Source organism: Pristiophorus japonicus, chromosome 15 (genome assembly GCF_044704955.1).
Source record: "Pristiophorus japonicus isolate sPriJap1 chromosome 15, sPriJap1.hap1, whole genome shotgun sequence".
Classification (NCBI taxonomy): domain Eukaryota; kingdom Metazoa; phylum Chordata; class Chondrichthyes; family Pristiophoridae; genus Pristiophorus; species Pristiophorus japonicus.
This window is the reverse complement of record NC_091991.1, coordinates 101,914,421-101,937,587: the sequence shown is the minus strand read 5'-3', so window position 1 is coordinate 101,937,587 and position 23,167 is coordinate 101,914,421. Positions and strand designations below refer to the sequence as shown.

Below are 23,167 nucleotides of genomic sequence, written 5' to 3'. Positions count from 1 at the left end.
AAATCCACAATGTTGAAACTGTGCAGTCCGCTTCTGTGAGCAGAAGTAAGTTAGGTATTTACATGACATGAGGTCAGAGACTGTTAGAAATGTTCAGGTGTAACAGAGTTGGAACCCAGTGTGCTAACCGACCACGACAGACTCTAATCGACAATTGTTTGATAACATTATGATACAAACCGAAAATAAACCTCGTATCCTTTATGCTAAACGGTCACTGACGATGTCAGGATGATTTCTTTTTTTTTGAACTGCCAACTGACCAGAGAAATTACTTTCACTCCACGTGATCGGCTCAGCCTATCATTGGGCCGCATGGCGATTGGTGCAACCAAATTCTCCAGCTGAATCATGAATGTTCTTTCAGGAATGGAACATGTCCCCAACACTTCCTATTATACAATTGGCCCCAGTCCCATCCCACTTTCATGATGCTTAATCCACTCTCAGCTGGACTGGGCAACCATTCTCAAGAAAAAGTCTCATGGTCTGCTCAGCAAAAAGTCAATTTGCTCGAGGTGCAGCTCTGCCAGACTGCATGTTCTTTCAGATAGCTTTGCAACTGCACACAGGCATCCAGTAGATAGTGTAAGTGCTTTACGAGCATCGCTGACTATTTCCATTCAACAGCATATGATTCTCTTTACAAACCGAAATATGCATCTGTGACTTGTATTATGAAAGATGATCATGCAGCAATAATAGATCTAGATTCTCGTTTGTCTCGGCATTCTCATATTATACACTCCATTTTCAGTCAACTGTAATCAAAATGCTGCTTTGGTTCACTGTGAAAGCGAACAGACATGTGTGTGAAGACATTGACCAAGACATTTCTCCTTTACATGGCCTATAGTTTCAGTCTTTCAATACCCTTCCCCCATACGCTTTTCTGTCCCTGTTGCGGGTTAGATCAGCCCCGGAGGACCATGAAAGACAAGAGACAGAGATGGAGAGATACATGTGCAGAAAATAACAAAAAACAAGAATAATGCAGCTTGAGGGGAAATCCTTCTCGTCTCTTCAAATGTTGCAGCAGGGCATTGGGTGAAAGTTTAAACGCACCTCCCTCGCTGGCGTATCTCTCTGGTTCAGGAAGGAAATGCAGCCCGGCATCTCCAGCTCTTATTTTTTCTAGAATTGAACGGAGCTTTAAACAGTGTCGCAGTGAGCAAAAATCCCGAGTGGATTTCAAGCCCAACGCATTAACCCTTCCGGCATCGCAGACAGTTGCGGTTTTGCTGGAAAATTTCACTTTCCAGCCTCGGAACCAGCAAACCCTGCCCTGTAGGGGTACCGGGATAGGACAGGGGAGTAGGACTAGCTGAGAGCCGGCACAGGCTCGATGGGACGAATGGCCTTCTTCTGTGCAGTAACCTTTCTATGACTCTACAATTGGATATCGGTGGGATTCGAATCGACAACTTTTGAATATTTCTATCAAACAGAATCAGCGAAAAGTCCAATGCATGAGCCATTGCGTCACTGAGCGCAAAATCCGCAACGACATGTTCAGGAGAATCTGCTGAAAATGCTGCAGGAAACATGTACAGATAACCCGTGAGTTTACACATCTTCCCGTTTTTGACAAATGTCTTCCCACTGAGTTAGAATCGGGTCTGTTTCTGGTACATTATTCTTTACATCAGAGTTACTCTTACTGAAGAAGAGTGAAAACGCCTCCATTCCCTACTATAAACAAGTATAACTCTAATCCTCCATTGCAAAATTGTGTGCAAGAGGAACCTAAGTGCTCAAATGGAACAGCTAATAAAAAGTTAACGTTTGGGGATGCATTAAAGCTCCGAATCCTGTAGAAATGGCACAAGCAAAAGCAATGGCTACTCTAGGTGAGCGTCAGATTTCTCTGTGGTAAATCATATATCGGAGTAGTATTGCGCATGTATACCCTCACCGGTAGTAAGTCCAAAGCCAGTGACTACCCATAATAGCGGCGTCATGGTTACGGTTTACCTGTGAGGATATAATATGGTCTTGGTCTCACCAGCAGTTAGTGGCTATTACTACTTAATCTCTTAATCTGGGTCCAGTGTTTCCATTATCCCTTTCCATTCCTATCTACACATGCACATGCATCGCTCATCAGTATTAGTTCGTGGGGTCCAGTCCGCCACGTGGCAAACCCTGGTCGCCCAGGCAATGTTTGGACCATTATGGAGTCTCCTACATTTGGAAGGAATTCTATTGATTCTGCATTCTGGTTATCCTGATCTTTAATTATCTGTTGTTCCATTACTTCCCTTCGGAGAGATTTAAGTTGCTTGTCTAATATTGTAACATAATTTTGAATTCAGTCTCAGATTGGTCCTAGTTCTGTGCTTCCGGTGGAGTTTCCTTCAGATAGACGCATAGCACGTCCAGTCACTGAGTCATACAGGGTCAGTCCCGTCGTTTGGTTGGGTATTGCTTGAAGATGCATTAATATGCCGGGCAATACATCTGACCATGATTTTCCTGTTTCTGTAATAGCTTTAGCTATAGCTGTTTTGAGAGTTCGATCCATCAGTTCCATCATCCCGGAGCTTTGGGGGTGATAGGGTTACGTCGAATTGTAGTCGGATTCCCAGTAATTTACAGGCATCTTTCATTACCATTCCTGTAAAATGGTTTTGTTGATCAGAGTGTATCTGTTGCGAGTCGCATCATCGCGGGATAATTTCATATGCGAATATTTGGGCTACAGTACTTGCAGTGCATTGAAACATAGAAAATAGGTGCAGGAGTAGACCATTTGGCCCTTCAAGCCTGCACCAGTATTCAATATGATCATGGCTGATCATGCAACTTCATTACCCCACCCTGCTTTCTCTCCATACGCATTGATCCCTTTAGCCGTAAGGGCCACATCTAACTCCCTTTTGAATATATCTAACGAACTGGCCTCAACAACTTTCTGTGGTAGAGAATTCCATAGGTTCACAATTCTCTGAGTTAAGAAGTTTCACCTCATCACGGTCCTAAATGACTTAGCCCTTATCCTTAGATTGTGATCCCTGGTTCTGGACATCCCCAACATCGGAAACATTCTTCCTGCATCTAACCTGTCCAATCCTGTCAGAATTTTATATGTTTCTATGAGATCCCCTCTCATTCTTCTAAATTCCAGTGAATATAAGCCCAGTTGATCCAGTCTCTCTTCATATGTCAGCTCTGCCATCCCGGGAATCAGTCTGGTCAACCTTCACTGTACTCCCTCAATAGCAAGAATGTCTTTCCTCAGATTAGGAGTCCAAAACTGTACACGATATTCATGGTGTGGCCTCACGAAGGCCCTGCACAACTGCAGTAAGACCTCCCTGCTCCTATACTCAAATCCTCTTACTATGAAGGCCAACATGCCATTTGCCTTCTTCACTGCCTGCTGTACCTGCATGCCAACTTTCAGTGACTGATGAACCATGACACCTAGGTCTCGTTGCACCTCCCCTTTTCCTAATCTGTCACCATTCAGATAATATTCACCCTTCCTGTTTTTGCCACAAAAGTGGATAACCTCACATTTATCTACATTATACTGCATCTGCCATGCATTTGCCCACTCACCTAACCTGTCTAAGTCACTCTGCAGCCTCTTAGCATCCTCCTCACAGATCACAGTGCCACCCAGCTTAGTGTCATCTGTAAACTTGGAGATAATACATTCAATTCCTTCATCTAAATCATTAATGTATGCTGTAAATAGCTGGCGTCCGAGCACTGAACCTTGCAGCACGCCGACTAGGCACTGCCTGCCATTCTTAAAACGCCACGTTTATTCCAATTTTTTGCTTCCTGTCTGCCAACCAGTTCTCTATCCATGTCAATTCATTACCCCCAATATCATGTGCTTTAATTTAACACACTAATCTCTTGTGTGGGACCTTGTCAAAATCCTTTTGAAAGTCCAAATACACCATATCCACTGGTTTTCCTTTATCCACTTTACTAGTTACATCCTCAAAAAACTCTCAAAGATTTGTCAAGCATGATTTCCCTTTCATAATCCATGCTGACTTGGACCGATCCTGTCACTGCTTTCCAAATGCGCTACTATTACATTTTTAATAATTGATTCCAGCATTTTCCCAACCAACGATGTCAGGTTAACTGGTCTATAATTCCCTGTTTTCTCTCTCCCTCCCTTTTTATCTTGTGCAGTAACCTTTTATGTGGCCCCTTGTCAAATGTCTTCTGGAAATCCAAATACATCCACTGGTTCCCCTTTATCCACCCTGTTCGTTACTCAAAGAACTCCAGCAAATTTGTCAAACATGACATCCCCTTCATAAATCCATGCTGACTCTGCCTGACCGAATTTTGCTTTTCCAAATGTCCTGCTACTGCTTCTTTAATAATGGACTCCAACATTTTCCCAACAACAGATGTTAGGCTAACTGGTCTATAGTTTCCTGTTTTTTATCTGCCTCCTTTTTTAAATAGGGGCATTACATTTGCAGTTTTTCAATCTGCTGGGACCTCCCCAGAATCGAGAGAATTTTGGTAAATTACAACCAATGTATCCACAAACCCTGCCGCTACTTCTCTTAAGACCCTAGGATGCAAGCCCTCAGGTCTAAGGGATTTATCTGCCTTTAGTCCCATTATCTTACTGAGTACCACCTCCTTAGTGATTGTGATTGTGTTCCTCCCCCCAGGTGCCCTCCCCCCCCCCCCCCCACCCCCCATAGCCCTTTCACTATCCACTGTCGGAATATTGTTAATGTCCTCTACCATAAAGACTGATGCAAAATATTTGTTCAGAGTTTTTGCCGGCTCCATGTTCCCCATTACTAATTCACCGGCCACGTCCTCTAAGGGACCAATATTTACTTGAGCCATCCTTTTCCTTTTTATATACCTATAGAAACTCTTGCTATCTGTTTTTATATTTTATGCTAGTTTACTTTCATAGTCTTAATTTCCCTTTCTTAATGATTTTTTTAGTCATTCTTTGCTGGCTTTTAAAAGCTTCCCAGTCTTCTGTCCTCCCAATAGTTTTGGCCACTTTGTATGCCCTTGTTTTTAATTGGATATCATCCTTTATATCTTTAGTTAGCCACAGATGGCTATCTTTTCTCTTACACCCTTTTCTCCTCACTGTAATATATTTTTCTTGAGAATTGTGAAATATCTCCTTAAATATACACCATTGTTCATCAACCATCCTACACTTTAATCTATTTTCCCAATCCACTTTACCCAACTCTGCCCTCAAAACTTTGTAGTCTCCTTTATTTAAGCTTAGTACGCTGGTTAGAGATCCAACTTTCTCACTCTCCATTTGAATTTGAAATTCAACCATGCTATGATCACTCATTCCAAGGGGATTCTTTACTAGGGGACTGTTTATTAATCCTGTCTCATTACACAGGACCAGATCTAGGATAGCCTGCTCCCTGGTTGGTTCCATATGTTACTGCTCAAGGAACCCGTCCCTTATGCACTCTGTGAACTCCTCCTCAAGACTACCCTGACCAATTTAATTTGTCCAATCAACATGGAGGTTAAAATCACCCACAATTATTGCTATTCCCTTTTCACAAGCCCCCACTATTTCCTAGTTTATGCTCCAACCATCAGAGTTGCTACTGTTAGGGGGCCGAAAGAACGTGATGTGAATTTCGAAGAAGCAAGGAGGAAAGACTGTGTTGGTCTACTTGTTGGCAAAACATTGGTAGCAGCTTCCCTTGTGGTTGAGTGGTTAGTATTCGGTGATCTCACCACTGCGGCCCTGGTTCGATTCTGATCAGGGACAGTATGTTTGGGCTGCTTGAACTGTTCCTGAACAAATTTACAGCTTACCACATTGCAGCTGCCCAACCATCAGCAGCGCATCATTTGTTGCAGCGACACCAACTATACTTCCATGCCTGCTGTTTTAAAGTCAGCAGCAATTGGAATTGCTGATTGACATTAAATGTTGCCAACATTTAACTGCAGTGTGAGAACAATCACGTTTATCATTAGTTTTCCATGTAAGTCCTTGCGCTACATCACCCTAGCTTATCACAGCACGGCTATCAGTCAATTCATCGGGCCAGTGTGGAAAAATGCACATTTTGAACATTGCAACGTGTGCAAGACTGGAATCATAGAAACATAGAAACATAGAAAATAGATGCAGGAGTAGGCCATTCGGCCCTTCGAGCCTGCACCACCATTCAATATGATCATGGCTGATCGTTCACCTCAGTACCCTTTTCCCCCTTGCATGGGCCGTGGGCAATGATAACTTTTGAGCATTAAGATTTTCATTATCATTATACATTACATTAAGACAACCTGAGCTCCGGGATCTACTCGGGACCCATTGCCCAGAAGTGAGGACTGAGTGAGTGGGGCAATTCCTCCCGGGGGTGGGTTTTCTTTCAAAAAGATGTGAGAATATTTTCTTCCATTTCTTGTTGCTTCGAAATAGCTCAGTTGGGAGAGCACTAGACTGAAAATCTCGAGGTACCTGGTTCAATCCTGGGTTTTGCCAGTTCATGGTTATTTTGTGTTCTCTTCATTTTAAGGGGTCTTATATTTATAATTGCATTGTGGAGAACATCTGTTGTTGTAAATGTAGTTCCTGATTATATCTTTACAGCTATGTTACTCATCCTCCATGCCAAATTGGGTGCAAGAGGAACCGAAGCGCTTGCACTGGACAACAACTAAGCAGACAGAGTTTGGGGATACATCAATCGTGGCTTTGAATCTACTCTAGGTGAGGCTCAAACTCACAACCTGGGCATTTCCCGGGCCTGGACGGCAATATCAGTACCGTCCACTAACCGATTGCACCAATGTGTTGTCTCAGTGCTCCCATCATACAGCTGCCTATTCCACCTGTCTTGTGAGAGCGAAGATAAATAATTATAGAATAATTCAGCACAGCATGAGGCCATTCATCCCATCCTGTCTGTGCCGGCTCTCTGCAACAAGTCTTCCATTATGGAGACTCCATAGATTACCGCCATAGATGTGTTTTATTTCTGTGTGTACTTTTTTGTTATTTCTAATGAATTCGGATATACATGTACAAATATATTTGTGCAACCACCTGTGTGATTTAAATGAAATTGTGTGTAGCGTTAGTTATCAAATAATTTGTGTTCACCTCTTATTATAAATGTTCCATGCTGCTCCCGCCCGCCGTTCGCCACTCCCTTTAAGGCCCCGACCTGCCGGTGATGTTCCCTCGCAGGTCAGGGCCTGCAGCACCGCTCCTTCTAAAGCTGCACACACACACACACTCAAAACATACACACACACACTCAAAACATACACACACACACTCAAAACACACACACTCACAACATACACACACACACTCAAAACACACACACTCACAACATACACACACACACTCAAAACATACACACACACACTCAAAACACACACACTCACAACATACACACACACACTCAAAACATACACACACACACTCAAAACACACACACTCACAACATACACACACACACTCAAAACACACACACTCACAACATACACACACACACTCACAACATACACACACACACACTCAAAACATACACACACACACACACACACTCACAACATACACACACACACTCAAAACATACACACACACTCACAACATACACAAACACAAAACACACACAAAACATACACACACACTCACAACATACACACACACACACACACACACACACACACACACACAAAACATACACACACACACACAAAACATACAAACACACACACTCACAACATACACACACACACACACACACACACAACATACACACACACACAAAACATATACACACACTCACAACATACACACACACTCACACACACACACACAAAACATATACACACACACACAAAACATATACACCCACACTCACAACATACACACACACAAAACACACACACTCACAACATACACAAACACAAAACACACACACTCAAAACATACACACACACTCACAACATACACACACACTCACACACACACACACAAAACATATACACACACACACAAAACATACAAACACACACACTCACAACATATACACCCACACTCACAACATACACACACACAAATCACAGACACTCACAACATACACAAACACAAAACACACACTCACAACATACACACACACAAAACATAGAAACACACACACTCAAAACATACACACACACTCAAAACATACACACACACAAAACACACACACACACACAAAACATACAAACACACACACAACATACAAACACACACACACAAAACATACATACACACACACAAAACATACACACACACACACACACAAAACATACACACACACTCAAAACATACACACACACTCAAAACACACACACACACTCAAAACATACACACACAAAACATACACACACACACACACTCAAAACATACACACACACACACGCTCAAAACATACACACACACTCAAAACATATACACACACACTCACAACATATACACACACACACACAAAACACACACACTCACAACATACACACACTCTCAAAACACACACACACAAAACATACAGGAGGAGGAGGCGGGAGTCTGGGTCAGCGTCCGAGGCCTATAAAAGGCCCAGTCGGTGAGTCGGAGAGGCAGTCGAGGAGGCGGGAGTCTGGGACAGTGTCCAAGGCCTATAAAAGGCCCAGTCGATGAGTCGGAGAGGCAGTCGAGGAGGCGTGAGTCCGGGGCAGCGTCGGAGGCCTATAAAAGGCCCAGTCGGTGAGTCGGAGTAGCCCATCGATGCAGCTGCAGCGGGGAGGAAAAAATAAGTAGAAAGAAATTGAAAGGTGACTTCACAGCCAAGGGGGTAAGTGATTGGCTGGTGATTGGTAAGCAGTTTTTCTTTTTCTTTTCCATATCAGTAAGAAACTTTTAGCATTGTTGTCAAATTAAGTTTAAAAAAAAAAGGGTTCAGTCATGGCAGGACAGCTCGGACACGTGTTATGCTCCTCATGTACTATGTGGGAAGTCAGGGATGCTTCCGGTTTCCCTGACGACTACGTCTGCGGGAAGTGTATCCACCTCCAGCTCCTGACAGACCACATTGGGGCACTGGAGCTGCAGGTGGATGAACTCTGGAGCATCCACGATGCTGAGAATGACGTGAATAGCAGGAAAAGGGTACACAGCCAGATAGTAAATGGGTGACCAGCAGGAAGAGCAGTGCAAGGAAGGGAGTGCAGGGGTCCCCTGCGGTCATCCCCCTGCAAAACAGATACACCGCTTTTGGTACTGTTGAGGGGGATGACTCATCAGGGGAGAGCAGCAGCAGCCAAGTTCATGGCACCATGGGTGGCTCTGCTGCACAGGAGGGCAGGAAAAAGAGTGGGGGAGCTATAGTGATAGGGGATTCGATTGTAAGGGGAATAGATAGGCGTTTCTGCGGCTGTAACTGAGACTGCAGGATGGTATGTTGCCTCCTTGCTGCAAGAGTCAAGGATATCTCTGAGCGGGTGCAGTACATTCTGAAAAAGGAGGGTGAACAGCCAGTTGTCGTGGTGCATATAGGTACCAACAATATAGGTTTAAAAAAAAAGGGATGAGGTCCTACGAGACGAATTTAGGAGCTAAATTAAAAAGTAGGACCTCAAAAATAGTAATCTCAGGATTGCTACCAGTGCCACATGCAAGTCAGAATAGCAATCACAGGATAGCTCAAATGAATACGTGGCTTGAGGAGTGGTGCAGATGGGAGGGATTCAAATTCCTGGGACATTGGAACCGGTTCTGGGGAAGGTGGGACCAGTACAAACCAATCGGTCTGCACCTGGGCAGGACCAGAACCAATGTCCTCTGGGGAGTGTTTGCTAGTGCTGTTGGGGAGGAGTTAAACTAACATGGCAGGGGGATGGGAACCTATGCAGGGAGGGAGAGGGAAATAAAATAGAGGCAGAAGCAAAAGATAGAAAGAAGAATAGTAAAAGTGGAGGGCAGAGAAACCCAAACCAAAAAACAAAAATGGCCACATTACCAAAAAAATCTAAAGGGGCAAAGTGTGTGACAAAGACAAGCCTGAAGGCTCTGTGCCTCAATGCGAGGAGTATTCGGAATAAGGTGGACGAATTAACTGCGCAGATGGCAGTTAATGGATATGAAGTAATTGGCATCACGGAAACATGGCTCCAGGGTGACCAAGGCTGGGAACTCAACTTCCGGGGGTATTCAACATTTAGGAAGGATAGGCAGAGAGGAAAAGAAGACGGGGTGGTATTGCTGGTTAAAGAGGAAATTAATGCAATAGTAAGGAGGGACATTAGCCTGGATGATGTTAAATTGGTATGGGTGGAGCTACGGAATTCCAAAGGGCAGAAAACGCTAGTAGGAGTTGTGTACAGACCACCAAACAGTAGTAGTGAGGTTGGGGACAGCATCAAACAAGAAATAAGGGATGTGTGCAATAAAGGTACAGCAGTTATCATGGCCGACTTTAATCTACATATTGATTGGGCTAACCAAACTAGTAACAATGTGGTGGAGGAGTATTTCCTGGAGTGTATGAGGGATGGTTTTCGAGACCAATATGTCGAGGAACCAACTTGAGGGCAGGCCATCCTAGACTGGGTGATGTGTAATGAGAAGGGACTAATTAGCCATCTTGTTGTGAGAGGCCCCTTGGGGAAGACTGACCATAATATGGTAGAAATCCTTATTAAAATGGAGAGTGACACAGTTAATTCGGAACCTAGGGTCCTGAACTTAAGGAAAGGTAACTTCGACGGTATGAGGCGTGAATTGGCTAGAATAGACTGGCAAAGGATACTTAAAGGGTTGACGGTGGATAAGCAATGGCAAACATTTAAAGATCACATGGATGAACTTCAGCAATTGTGCATCCCTGTCTGGGAAGATGGCTCAACCATGGCTAACAAGGGAAATTAAGGATAGTGTTAAAGCCAAGGAAGAGGCATATAAATTGGCTCGAAAAAGCAACAAACCTGAGGTCTGGGAGAAATTTAGAATTCAACAGAGGAGGACTAGAGTTTAATTAAGAGGGGGAAAATAGATTACTAGAGGAAGCTTGCAGGGAACATAAAAACTGACTGCAAAAACTTCTATAAATATGTGAAGAGAAAAAGATTAGTGAAGACAAATGTAGGTCCCTTGCAGTCGGATTAAGGTGAATTTATAATGGGGAACAAAGAAATGGCAGACCAATTGAACCAATACTTCGGTTCTGACTTCACGAAGGAAGACACAAATTACCTTCCGAATGTACTAGGGGACAGTGGGTCTAGTGGGAAGGAGGAACTGAAGGATATCCTTATTAGGCGGGAAATTTTGTTTGGGAAATTGATGATATTGAAGGCCGATAAATTCCCGGGGCCTGATAGTCTGCATCCCAGAGTACTTAAGGAAGTGGCCCTAGAAATAGTGGATGCATTGGTGATCACTTTCCAACAGTTTATCGATTCTGGATCAGTCCCTATGGACTGGAGGGTAGCAAATGTAACACCACTTTTTTAAAAAGGAGGGAGAGAGAAAACGGGTAATTATAGACCGGTTAGCCTGACATCAGTAGTGGGGGAAATGTTGGAATCAATCATTAAGGATGAAATAACAGCGCATTTGGAAAGCAGTGACAGGATCGGACCAAGTCAGCATGGATTTATGAAAGGGAAATCATGCTTGACGAAGCTTCTGGAATTTTTTGAGGATGTAACTAGCAGAGTGGACAAGGGAGAACCAGTGGATGTGGTGTATTTGGACTTTCAAAAGGCTTTTGACAAGGTCCCGCACAAGAGATTGGTGTGCAAAATCAAAGTGCATGGTATTTGGAGTAATGTACTGATGTGGATAGAGAACTGGTTGGCAGACAGGAAGCAGAAAGTCGGGATTAACTGGTCGTTTTCAGAATGGCTGGCAGTGACTAGTGGAGTGACGCAGGGTTCAGTGCTGGGACCCCAGCTCTTTACAATATATATTAACGATTTAGATGAAGGAATTGAGTGTAATATCTCCAGGTTTGCAGATGACACTAAACTGGGTGGCGGTGTGAGCTGCGAGGAGGATGCTAACAGGCTGCAGGGTGATTTAGACAGGTTAGGTGAGTGGTCAAATACGTGGCAGATGTCGTATAATGTGGATAAATGTGAGGTTATCCACTTTGGGGGCAAAAACACGAAGGCAGAATATTATCTGAATGGCGGCAGATTAGGAGGTGCAACGAGACCTGGGTGTCATGGTTCATCAGTCACATGCAGGTACAGCAGGTGGTGAAGAAGGCAAATTGTATGTTGGCCTTCATAGCTAGGGGATTTGAGTATAGGAGCAGGGAGGTCTTGCTGCAGTTGTACAGAGCCTTGGTGAGGCCTCACCTGAAATATTGTGTTCAGTTTTGGTCTCCTAATCTGAGGAAGGACGTTCTTACTATTGAGGGAGTGCAGCGAACATTCATCAGTCAGATTACAGGGATGGCTGGACTGTCATATGAGGAGAGACTGGATCAACTGGGCCTCTATTCACTGGAATTTAGAAGAATGAGAGGGGATCTCATAGAAACGTTTAAGATTCTGAAGGGATTGGACAGGTTAGATGCAGGAAGAATGTTCCTGATGTTGGGGAAGTCCAGAACCAGGGGACATAGTCTGAGGATAAGAGGTAGGCCATTTAGGACTGAGCTGAGGAGAAACTTCTTCACTCAGAGAGTTGTTAACCTGTGGAATTCCCTGCCGCAGAGAGTTGTTGATGCCAGTTCATTGGATATATTCAAGAGGGAGTTAGATATGGCCCTTACTGCTAAATGGATCAAGGGGTATGGAGAGAAAGCAGGAAAGGGGTACTGAGGGAATGATCAGCCATGATCTTATTGAATGGCGGTGCAGGCTCGAGGGGCCGAATGGCCTACTCCTGTGCCTATTTTCTATATTTCTATGTTTCTATACACACAAACACAAAACATACACACACACACACACACACACACACAACACACACATACCCCACACACTCACACATACAGAATACACACAAAGCATGATGTCTATCACTGCAAGGTACTGCACGAGCTCTTTCAGGATGGTGATGACAGCGAAGAGGGTGACTGGATTGGACATCATCAAGGTCCCTCCTTTTTTAAAAAGTGGTGTTATATTAGCTACCCTCCAATCCATAGGAACTGATCCAGAGTCTATAGAAGGTTGGAAAATGACCACCAATGCATCCACTATTTCTAGGGCCACTTCCTTAATACACTGGGATGCAGACTATCAGGCCCTGGGGATTTATTAGCCTTCAAGCATATCAATTTCCCAAACACCATTTCCTGACTAACAAAAGCAAGCTTGTTTTTTTTTATTTTGAACTGAGTGCCTGCGCACTGTTCTGCCAGCGCTGCCTGCCCTACTGGCAGGAAACCATGCAAATCGTTGTAAATGTCATGTTCAAACTGCAAACTGAGTTGCCTTCGGCCTTTCATTCGACATGGTATAGCTGCAGCTAATAATGAGGAGCGGCGAGAGATCATGGCGGAGGTGCGGCAAATGAGGGTAAAGGGCCCAGAAGAGCCGAGGGCCCAGGGGCAGCACGGACCAGCCTACACTGCGATATGTGCACTCACTCGGTCCATGCAGCAGAGCTGGTCTCCAGTCGTCTTGGTTAATCCTTGCCAATGGATAAAGGCCAAGCTCTGTCAAGCCCGTGTGGGGGCTGATGTGCAACGGTCACCACATGTTAAAAAAAAAACACGCACCGGCCTCCTCCACCCCTTCAACTGGTGTTCCGGACTGGAACATCGGGTCCTTCATTGAAACATCTGTGAACTCATGTGGAAGCAAGTTATCCTCGTTCGAGGGATTGCCAATGATGACTTGATAACCCTGGGCCAGCAGGAGACGATGTGATGACCACGGGCCAGCTGGAGACCATGTGATGATCCCGGGCCCAGGAGACCGTGTGATGACCCTGGGCCCAGGAATCCATGTGATGACCCCCGGCCGGCAGGAGACCATGTGATGACATTGGGCCAGGAGACCATGTGATGACCCTGGGCCGGCAGGAGACCACTTGATGAACCTTGGCCCAGGAGAGCATGTGATGACCCCGGGCTGGCAGGACACCATATGATGACCCCGGGCCGGCAGGAGACCACATGATGACCCCAGGCTGGAGGGAGAACATGTGATGACCCTGGGGCCAGGGGACCATGTGATGACCCTGGGCCCAGGTGACCATGTGATGACCGTGGGCACAGGAGACCATACGATGACCCCGGGCCGGCAGGGGACCATTTGATGACCCCAGATCGGTAGGAAACTGTGATGACCCCGGGCCGGCAGGAGACCATGTGATGACCCTCGGCCAGCAGCATACCATGTGATGACACTGGGCCCAGGAGATGATATGATGACCCCGGGCCAGCAGGAGAACATGTGATGACTCTGGGCCAGCAGAAGACCATGGAATGTCCCTGGGCCTAGATGATGATCCCTGGCGGGTAGGAGACCATGTGATGACCCTGGGCCAGCCAGAGACCATGTGATGGCCCTGTGCCCAGATGATGACCCTGGCAAGAAGGAGACCATGTGATGACCCCGGGGCAGGAGACCATGTGATGACCCCGGGGCAGGAGACCATGTGATGAAACTGCACCGGCAGGAGACCATGAGATGACCCCCGGCCGGCAGGAGACCATGCGTTGACCCTGTGCCGGCAGGAGACCATTTGATGCCCCAGGGCCAGGACACCATATGATGACCCTGGGCCTAGGAGAGCATGTGATGGCCCTGGGCCCAGGAGACCATGTGATGGCCCTTGGCCCAGGAGACCATGTGATGACACTGGGCCCAGTAGACCATGTGATGACCCTGGGCCAGGAGACCATGCGATGACCCTAGGCCCAGGTGACCATATGATGACCCTGGGCCCAGGCAACCATGAGATGACCCTGGGCCGGCAGGATACCATGTGATGACCTTGAACCAAGGAAACCAGATGATGAGCCTGGGCCCATGTGACCATGTGATGGCCCTGGGCCCATGTGACCATGTGATGACCCTGGGCCCATGTGACCATGTGATGACCCTGGGCCCATGTGATCATGTGATGACCCTGGTCCCAGGAGACCATGTGATGACCCCGGGGACACAAGACCATGTGATGAACCTGGGCCAGCTGAAGAACATGTGATGGCCCTGTGCCCAGGTGATGATCCCTGGCTGGCAGGAGACCATGTGATGACCCTGGGCCAGGAGACCATGTGATGACCCTGGGCCCATGTGACCATGTGATGACCCTGGACCCAGGAGACCATGTGATGACCCTGGGCCAGGAGACATATAATAACCCTGGTCCCAGGAGACCATGTGAAGACTCCGGGGACACGAGACCATGTGATGAACCTGGGCCAGCCGGAGACGATGTGAAGGCCCTGTGCCCAGGTGATAATCCCTGGCGGGCAGGAGACAATGTGATGAACCTGGGCCAGGTGACCTTATGATGACTCCGGGCCGGCAGGAGAGCACGTGATCACGCTGGGCCAGGAGACCACGTGATGGCCCTGGGCCAGCCGGAGACGATGTGAAGGCCCTGTGCCCAGGTGATGATCCCTGGCGGGCAGGAGACAACGTGATGACCCTGGGCCAGGAGACCATGTGATGAACCTGGGCCAAGGTAACCATGTGATGACCCTGGACCCAGGACAGCATGTAATGATCCTGGGCCCAGGAGATCATCTGATGTCCCTGGGTCCACGAGACCATGTGATGACCCCGGGCCAGCAGGAGACCATGTGATAACCCTGGGCACAGTAGACCATGTGATGACCCGGGGACGGCAGGTGACCATGTCATGACTCCGGGCCAAGGAAACCATGTGATGACCGTGAGCCCAGGAGACGATGTGATGACCACGGGCCCAGGAGATCATGTGATGACCGTGAGCCCAGGAGACCATGTGATGACCACGGGCCCAGGAGACCATGTGATGACCACGGGCCTTCAGGAGAACATGTGATGACACTGGGCCAGGAGACCACGTGGTGGCCTTGGGCCAGCCGGAGACCATGTGATGACTGTGCCGCGGACACATAGCGCAGGAGCCCAGTGCGCAGGCGCTAATCAGAGTTGGGCTCGGGCTGTGAGAGGCTGAGGCCGGACCCCAAATTTGCAGCGAAAACGAAAGCATCGGGCCGCAGGGGAGTAACGCACTCGGCGGGTAGGCTTCATAAGCACCTGGTGTAGGTCGCACACCCGGACTCGCAAACTACAGGTCCCGAATTTGCTGCTCCGGGGCTTATTCGCGGTTCCGGGCCCAGGCTGACGGCCGCCATCTTTGTAAAGGGCAGCTGCAGATTTGTGAGATTCATCGAGACACAGCGCATGCGTCATGAGCGAGGTGTGGGCGGGGCTTCAGGGTCCCAGTGACTGAACCCAGACAGAGTCAGACCTTCAGGGGAGGGGAACCAGTGAGTGTAGAACTGAACCCAGACAGAGTCAGTCCTTCAGGGGAGGGGAACCAGTGAGTGTAGAACTGAACCCAGCCAGAGTCAGACCTTCAGGGGAGGGGAACCAGTGAGTGTAGAACTGAACCCAGCCAGAGTCAGTCCTTCAGGGGAGGGGAACCAGTGAGTGTAGAACTGAACCCAGACAGAGTCAGTCCTTCAGGGGAGGGGAACCAGTGAGTGTAGAACTGAACCCAGCCAGAGTCAGACCTTCAGGGGAGGGGAACCAGTGAGTGTAGAACTGAACCCAGCCAGAGTCAGAGCTTCAGGGGAGGGGAACCAGTGAGTGTAGAACTGAACCCAGCCAGAGTCAGAGCTTCAGGGGAGGGGAACCAGTGAGTGTAGAACTGAACCCAGCCAGAGTCAGACCTTCAGGGGAGGGGAACCAGTGAGTGTAGAACTGAACCCAGACAGAGTCAGTCCTTCAGGGGAGGGGAACCAGTGAGTGTAGAACTGAACCCAGCCAGAGTCAGTCCTTCAGGGGAGGGGAACCAGTGAGTGTAGAACTGAACCCAGCCAGAGTCAGACCTTCAGGGGAGGGGAACCAGTGAGTGTAGAACTGAACCCAGCCAGAGTCAGTCCTTCAGGGGAGGGGAACCAGTGAGTGTCGAACTGAACCCAGCCCAAGTCAGTCCTTCAGGGGAGGGGAACCAGTGAGTGTAGAACTGAACCCAGCCAGAGTCAGTACCTTCAGGGGAGGGGAACCAGTGAGTGTCGAACTGAACCCAGCCAGAGTCAGTCCTTCAGGGGAGGGGAACCAGTGAGTGTAGAACTGAACCCAGCCAGAGTCAGACCTTCAGGGGAGGGGAACCAGTGAGTGTAGAACTGAACCCAGCCAGAGTCAGTCCTTCAGGGGAGGGGAACCAGTGAGTGTCGAACTGAACCCAGCCCGAGTCAGTCCTTCAGGGGAGGGGAACCAGTGAGTGTAGAACTGAACCCAGCCAGAGTCAGACCTTCAGGGGAGGGGAACCAGTGAGTGTAGAACTGAACCCAGCCAGAGTCAGTCCTTCAGGGGAGGGGAACCAGTGAGTGTCGAACTGAACCCAGCCCAAGTCAGTCCTTCAGGGGAGGGGAACCAGTGAGTGTAGAACTGAACCCAGCCAGAGTCAGTACCTTCAGGGGAGGGGAACCAGTGAGTGTCGAACTGAACCCAGCCCGAGTCAGTCCTTCAGGGGAGGGGAACCAGTGAGTGTAGAACTGAACCCAGCCAGAGTCAGTCCTTCAGGGGAGGGGGACCAGTGAGTGTAGAACTGAACCCAGCCAGAGTCAGTCCTTCAGGGGAGGGGAACCAGTGAGTGTCGAACTGAACCCAGCCCGAGTCAGAGCTTCAGGGGAGGGGAACCAGTGAGTGTCGAACTGAACCCAGCCCGAGTCAAAGCTTCAGGGGAGGGGAACCAGTGAGTGTAGAACTGAACCCAGCCAGAGTCAGACCTTCAGGGGAGGGGAACCAGTGAGTGTAGAACTGAACCCAGCCAGAGTCAGTCCTTCAGGGGAGGGGAACCAGTGAGTGTCGAACTGAACCCAGCCCGAGTCAGTCCTTCAGGGGAGGGGAACCAGTGAGTGTCGAACTGAACCCAGCCCGAGTCAGTCCTTCAGGGGAGGGGAACCAGTGAGTGTAGAACTGAACCCAGCCAGAGTCAGACCTTCAGGGGAGGGGAACCAGTGAGTGTCGAACTGAACCCAGCCCGAGTCAGTCCTTCAGGGGAGGGGAACCAGTGAGTGTAGAACTGAACCCAGCCAGAGTCAGAGCTTCAGGGGAGGGAAACCAGTGAGTGTCGAACTGAACCCAGCCAGAGTCAGTCCTTCAGGGGAGAGGAACCAGTGGGTGCAGAACTGAACCCAGCCAGTGTCAGCACATTCAGGGGAGGAGCACATAAGAACATAAGAAATAGGAGCAGGGGTAGACAATATGGCCCCTTGAACCTACTCTCTCATTTGATATGATCATGGCTGATCCGATCATAGACTCAGGTCCACTTCCCTGCCCGCTCCCCATAACCCCTTATTCCTTTTTTGGTTAAGGAAGTGTCTATCTCTGTATTAAATTTATTCAATGACTTTATCAGGGAGGCTTTGAGGGTGTCCTTGTAACGTTTCCTCTGCCCATCTTTGGCTCGTTTGTCGTTAAGGAGTTCCGAGCACTTGCTTTGGGAGTCTCGTATCTGGCATGCGAACAATGTGGCCTGCCCAGCGGAGCTGATCAAGTGTGGTCAGTACTTCAATGCTGGGGTTGTTGACCTGGTCGAGGACGATAATGTTGGTGTGTCTGTCCTCCCAGGGGATTTGTAGGATCTTGTATACCTATAGAAACTCTTTCGTGCTTGTTTATTTTGATAGTCTATCTTCCCTTAATAATTTTTTTAGTCATTCTTTGCTGGCTTTTAAAAGCTTCCCAATCTTCTATCCTCCCACTAATTTTTGTCACTTTGTATGCCCTTGTTTTTAATTGGATACCATCCTTTATTTCTTTTTTTAGTCATGGATGGCTATCTTTTCTTTTACACCTTTTCCTCATCACTGGAATATATTTTGCTTGAGAGTTGTGAAATATCTCCTGAAATGTACGCCACTGTTCATCAAGCATCCTGCATTTATTCTATTTTCCCAGTCCACTTCAGCCAACTCTGCCTTCATACGTTTATAGTCTCATTTATTTAAGCTTAGAACTGAACACAGCCAGAGTCAGCACCTTCAGAATAGGGAGAAGGAGGGGAACCAGTGAGTGTAGAACTGAACCCAGCCAGAGTCAGACCTTCAGGGGAGGGGAACCAGTGAGTGTAGAACTGAACCCAGCCAGAGTTGATGGTGAAAATTGGGAGCGGAGGACAAGCTGCCTTCAGATGGAGATTTGTTTGAATTTCAGGACAGGGAGGGGAAAGTGTATGGGGCAGGGATTTACAGCTTTGGAGGAACAAGAGAGGAAAGAATGTTCCATAAAATCTAGAATTGTCTGTTCTGAATTTATGTCCTGTACTTGCAGTAACGATTTTTATAAATTCCTTTTCCAGGGTATTCGAGGGGCAGGATTTGCAGACGGGGAACTCAAACCAAACATCACGTCAAGATCTGACGGACTCAATTAATTCCTCACGATCTGAATATCATCGGACTTTGAATGTGGAAGGAGAAATGTTTGTCTGTTCTGTCTGTGGGAACGTATTTCAAACATCAGTGTGACTGGACAAGCCCCAAGACACACACACCCGAGTGAGAGTTTCCAGTGCACTGACTGGAAAGACCTGTAACCCAGCCTGAAAAAACATCGCAGCATTGACAGCGGGGAGAAACCGTATGCCTGTTCTGCGTGTGGACCAGAGTTCAACTGATTGTCCAACCTGGAGAGACACAAGGACACCCGCACCATGGAGAAACCGTGGGAATGTGCGGACTGTAGGAGGGGATTCAATTACCCGTCTGAGCTGGAAGTGCATCGGCGCAGTCACACTGGGGAGAGGCCGTTCACCTGCTCCGAGTGTGGGAAGGGATTCACTATCTCATCCCACCTGCTGGAACATCGGCGCAGTCACACCGGGGAGAGGCCGTTCACCTGCTCTGAGTGTGGAAAGGGATTCACTGTGTCATCCCACCTGCTGAGACACCAGCGAGTTCACACTGGGGAGAGGCCATTCACCTGCTCCGAGTGTGGGAAGGGATTCACTCGGTCATCCCACCTTCTAACTCACCAGCGAGTTCACACTGGGGAGAGGCCGTTCACCTGCTCCGAGTGTGGGAAGAGATTCACTCGTTCATCCCACCTTCTAACTCACCAGCGAGTTCACACTGGGGAGAGGCCATTCACCTGCTCAGAGTGTGGGAAGGGATTCACTCAGTCATCCCACCTGCTGATACACCAGCGAGTTCACACTGGGAATAGGCCATTCACCTGCTCCGAGTGTGGGAAGGGATACACTCAGTCATCCGACCTGCTGATACACCAGCGAGTTCACACTGGGGAGAAACCATTCACCTGCACTGTGTGTGGGAAGGGATTCACTGTGTCATCCCACCTGCTGAAGCACCAGCGTGTTCACACCGGAGAGAGGCCATTCACCTGCTCTGAGTGTGGGAAGGGATTCACTCGATCATCCACTCTGCTGACACACCAGCGAGTTCATAAGTGAATGCAGGGTTTGGATTCTGCTGTTACCCCAGATTGAATCGTGCCCATTCTGACAAGTTGGAGTTTCTTTCTACTGACATTGATAAACTCCAACCCAGTTATAGGTGTAAGTATTCGGAATATTTGACCAATTAATCAATGGGAAAAGGGTGAGATAAAAATAATGCTGATTGTGTTTGCATCCTTACTTGACCCTTTAAAAAAACATAAATAGGAGCAGGAGTAGGCCATTGGCCACTCGAACCTGCTCTGCCATTTAATAAGGTCATGGCTGATCTGATCTTGGCCTCAGCTCCACTTCGCTGCCCGCTCCCCAAAATCCTTCACTCCCTTATCGTTCAAAAATCTGTCTATCTCCACCATTAATATATTCAATGACCCAGCCTCCACAGCTCTCTGGGGTACAGAATTCCATAGATTTGCAAACCTCAGAAGAAATTTCTCCTCATCTCAGTTCAAACTCAGCAATCCCTTATTCTTAAACTATGCCCCCTAGTTCTCGATTCCCCCATGAGTGGAAACATTCTGCATCCAATTTGTCGAGTCTCCTTAGTGTCATGTATTTCAATAAGATCACCTCTCATTCTTCGAAACTCCAATGAGTATGGGCCCAACCTGCTCAACATTTCTTCATAAGTCAACCCCCTTCCCTCTAGGAATCAAACTAGTGAAGCTTCTCTGAACTGTCTCCAATGCAAGTATATCCCTCCTTTAAATAAGGAGGAGACTAAAACTGTACGCAGTACTATCGGTGTCTCACCAATACTCTGTACAGGTATAGCAGGACTTCGCTGCTTTTATACTCCATCACCTACAATAAAGGCCAACATTCCTTTTTTTGCCTATTCTCCATCTACCAAATGTTTGCCCAATCTCTGAGCCTGTCTATATCCCTTTGCAGATTTTTTGTGTCGTCCTCACAATTTGCTGTCCCACCCATCTTTGTAACATCAGCAAGCTTGGCTACATTACACTCGGTCCCTTCATCATAGTATTATTATAGATTGTAAATAGTTGAGGCCCCAGCACCGATCCCTGTGGCACCCCACCAGTTACCATTTGACAACCGAAAAATGCCCTGTTTATCCCGACTCTCTTTTCTGTTAGTTAGCCAATCCTCTATCCATGCTAATATATTACCCCCAACCCCATAAGCTCTTATCTTGTGCAGTAACCTTTTATGTGGCACCTTATCGAATGCCTTATGGAAATCCAAATACACATTTACTGGTTTCCCCTTATCAACCCTGCTCGTTACATCCTCAAAGAACTCCAGCAAATTTGTCAAACATGATTTCCCTTTCATAAACCATGCTGACTCTGCTTGATTGAATTATTATTTTCCAGATGTCCCAATATTGCTTCCTTAATAGCTTTTTCCCAATGCAAGATGTTAGGCTAACTAGTCTATAGTTTCCTGTTTTCTGTCTCCCTCCGTTTTTAAATAGAGATGTTACATTTGTGGTTTTCTAAACAACTGGGACCTCTCCACAATCCGGGGAGTTTTGGTAGCTTACAACCAATGCATCCACTATCTCTACAGCCACTTCTTTTAAGACCCTAGGATGCAGGCCATCAGGTCCAGGGCAATGTCCACTTCTGGTCACATTATTTTACCGAGTACTTTTCCTGTAGTGTCAGTGAGGTTTTAAGTTCCTCCTTCCCTATAGCCCCTTGATTATCTATTATTGCGATGTATTTAGTATCTTCTACCATGAAGACCAATACAAAATATCAGAAGGGTTTTATTCAAATATTGAAAGCTGCAACAAATGGAGCCAAACTTTGTTAAATAATTGATAATAAAATGAATTGAATCCTCAGGTTGTGTTTGGATTTCTGAGACATGATGTGCCTTGAAATACCGCCAGTGCCAAGTAGATGACGCTGTCCTTGCAATTAATTTGAACTGATTGGAGCGTGGCTGCCCCCTGGAGCAGGAGGCATGTGGGCAGCTCAGGGTCAGACCCTGAACGTACTGCACCCCACAGGGACATCACACACTGCCCCCTCCCTGGGGCAGCTCAGGGTCAGACACTGAACATACTGCACACTATAGGGGATGCACGAACTGCCCTGTCTCTGGCGAGACAGCTATTAAGGAAGCAGTATCGGATTCATACCAAATCCCACATTCTGTGCTGCAGGCTGAGAAGTCACAGAGACCACGTGGAACCTCACGGACTTTGGAGAGACTCCCAGACCCCAGAGCTTTGGCCCACAGACCTGGGACACTGGGTCACTGGGTCTCCGCACGGGGTGAGCGATCCGTCTGCCCCTCAGATGCCCCATGTTAGCTCCACTGTCACTGTGAGCTGCGGGGAGTTACGTTTACCCACAGCAGCTCTCCTCCCCTGAAGATGCTGACTCTGGCTGGGTGCAGAAATACAGAGCAATCGTCTTCAATTCCCAGCACACACTCAGGAAACGTGCCCCACTTGCCGGGCACTGTACAGGACTGGAGCAGACAACATCTCCCTCAATTGTCCTGGTCCCAGACTGACCCAGAACCAGGCCTCCCCCCCCCCCCCCCCCCCCCTCCCCCTCACCCTCCCCTGTCCCAGACTGACCCAGACCCCCTCCCCCTCACCCT

The 23,167-nt window shown here is 47.6% G+C and overlaps 1 pseudogene; it reads left to right on the top strand.

Moving 5' to 3' along the window:
* LOC139281577 (zinc finger protein 585A-like) overlaps window positions 1-23,167 on the top strand; it is a 440,928-nt pseudogene that overhangs the window by 68,828 nt on the left and 348,933 nt on the right.